At 65.1% G+C, this 2500-nt stretch overlaps 1 non-coding gene across 1 annotated transcript; it reads right to left on the bottom strand.

The window, feature by feature from the left end:
- Window positions 1-958: 958 nt before the first annotated feature.
- Window positions 959-1112, bottom strand: LOC140475256 (5.8S ribosomal RNA). Its single transcript, XR_011959820.1, has one exon. It is a non-coding gene; the product is annotated as a 5.8S ribosomal RNA (ribosomal RNA).
- Between the last annotated feature and the right edge of the window lie 1388 nt (window positions 1113-2500).

Here is a 2500-nt window from a genome sequence, read left to right as displayed (position 1 = left end):
CCAGCGGCCCCGAGCCGGACGAGTTGAGGAAGGCACGCCGACGGTGACAGGGTGCGGAAGACACAGCGGTGGCCTTCTGGCGACTTGGCCCCCGACAGCCCGACGTTCCGCCGTCCTCCCGATGGCCAGGAGGACCGTGCGGGGGTCGGCCGACGGCGTGGTAGGTGTGCCTGCACGGTGACGGAGCACACACCACGCCCGCCAACCCCTCCGTACCTCCCGAGACCGGTGGCAGGACGGAGCGGAAAACGTGCGGACTGAACGGGAGAGCCAAGAGCCAGCGATCCACGCGCGTGCGACCGTCCAAGTCACAGCGTTCGACGAAAACCTCCTCCCTCGGCCAGGCACTCGGCGCCAGCAGGGGAGACAGGATCAGACGCCCCGCCGGCCACTTAAGGCCGAGGACGAACCACGAGACGGGCGGCTGCAGCAGCGGGCGGCCTGCAGCTCCCAGCACTCTCAATCGATCAACCATCGAGTCGGGTCAGCGTGTCAAACCGGCGAGCTCCACGGTCAGGCCGGCGGCGCACCAGCACCGGACCTCCGCGGCTCCCTTCACTCTTTCCACTGCCAGCCAACCGAGAGACGGACCCAATGCGGACGTGCAGAGCTTAGGCAGACCCCCCACTGGAGGCTCAACACTTCGTGGCAGCTCCGTGTCCCAGAGACCAGGAGGGTTGGCACACACACACAGTGTGAACCACCGACAGCCATTCTGGGACCGGTGACAGCCGTGCTGGCCCCACTGCCACGACACAGACGGACGCCAGGCCGCGCTCCCCGGCGGGGGGATGGCGTCGAGCCTGACGAACGGAATGTGCAGGGTGGGGGGGAAAGGCCAAGCGCTCCGACGCCGGAGGGCTCCGGAGTCTGAACTTAGGGGGACAAAGAGGACGGGTCCTCTGCGACACCCCAGCCGCGCTCTCGCCAGCCAAGGCGAGTGCGATTGATTGCCAAACGACCCTCAGACAGGCGTGGCCCCGGGAAGAACCCGGGGCCGCAAAGTGCGTTCAAAGTGTCGATGATCAATGTGTCCTGCAATTCACATTAATTCTCGCAGCTAGCTGCGTTCGTCATCGACGCACGAGCCGAGTGATCCACCGTCAAGAGTTGTCTGAGTTTGTTTTAGGTCTCTCCCTCGCCAGAGGAAAGCGACCCGGACCGCACATACGCTCCCCACCTTGAGCTACAGCCACCTGCACGCCGGCGTGCGGGCGGAGCAGGGTGGCGTGAAGCGATGGGGAGCACCATCCTGGTGCGGCCCGCAGAAACATACGTCTATTGGGGGGAGGAGGACAGGGCGCCCAAGAGGCGATGCGTGCCCCAACGCACCGCAGCGACGGAGGCAGGATCACCGCCACCATGTCGCCCGCCTAGTATCACGAGGCGTGCAGCAGCTTTGCCCTAGGAAAAGCAGAGGCGGGAACGGGCACCGGCCATCGGTTCGGCAGCGTCACTGACGCGTGCACGTGGCGGCGTGTCGGCGAGCGGACTTCCTGCGAGGAGGCGGGGGCGGCACTCGCCCGAGCAGACGCCCGCCCGGCCCAGCCACCGCCGAGGTGGACTGGGAGTCGCGGCAACGGCTCGTCATACTCGTTCCCACACTCACAGCGCAGCTTGCCCGCAAGCCACCGACCACCGATCGACGCCAGGCGCCCCGACCGAGAGCGGGATCGCTCGTTCGCCCTGCTGGCAGTTCGCTGGGGATCACTACTGCACGGAGCTCGGAGACCGACGGGCGGCAACTCGAGAGTCTTTAAACCACCACCCCCATCCCGCAAGTGCAAAGAGGCTGTATACGCACAGACGGGTGAGGGGAATAGGTACCCCGTCGGGTTTGAAGGGAGCGTGACTAGATAGCAACGATGTAAACCCAGCCGATTTGGGAGCGAAAGACCGGCGCCTGCATCACCGGCTTCGTTTCCCGTGGCTGGAGAGTACACCGAAACCCTCCGTCTGTCGCGAGCTCCCGACGACGCGGTGCCGCCAAGCAGCAGGGCCGGACCTGGTGTGGCTCCCCTCGTCGATCACAGACCGGTCGGCACTACTGACGAGACGGTGGAACGGGCTTCGCCCCTTGTGACGAAGGTGTGATGCGAACCCGCCCGCCCGCGTGCGTTCGGGGTGGACTCGGCAAACGGAGATTTGAAATCGGAAAGTGTCCTCCTGCCCCGCGCAGGTAGGCGCCCAACAGTTGTGGGGGGTTTGGCGGTGACCACGGCTGCAGGGCCTGCTACCCCGACGAGCTCTCCTGCTGGCCCCGAAACCACCCTCGCGAGACAAGTTGAAACGGAAACGGGCGTACCCCCAAGCCGACGATCCTTTCTTATTTGTTACTTTTTTTTTCACTTGCTCGAGTTGTGGGGATTTGGCGGTGACCACGGCTGCAGGGCCTGCTACCCCGACGAGCTCTCCTGCTGGCCCCGAAACCACCCTCGCGAGACAAGTTGAAACGGAAACGGGCGTACCCCCAAGCCGACAGAGATCCTTTCTTATTTGT

This window comes from Chiloscyllium punctatum, unplaced genomic scaffold (assembly GCF_047496795.1).
Source record: "Chiloscyllium punctatum isolate Juve2018m unplaced genomic scaffold, sChiPun1.3 scaffold_1503, whole genome shotgun sequence".
NCBI classification, from domain to species: Eukaryota; Metazoa; Chordata; class Chondrichthyes; order Orectolobiformes; family Hemiscylliidae; genus Chiloscyllium; species Chiloscyllium punctatum.
This window is presented reverse-complemented; position numbering and strand designations above follow the sequence as displayed.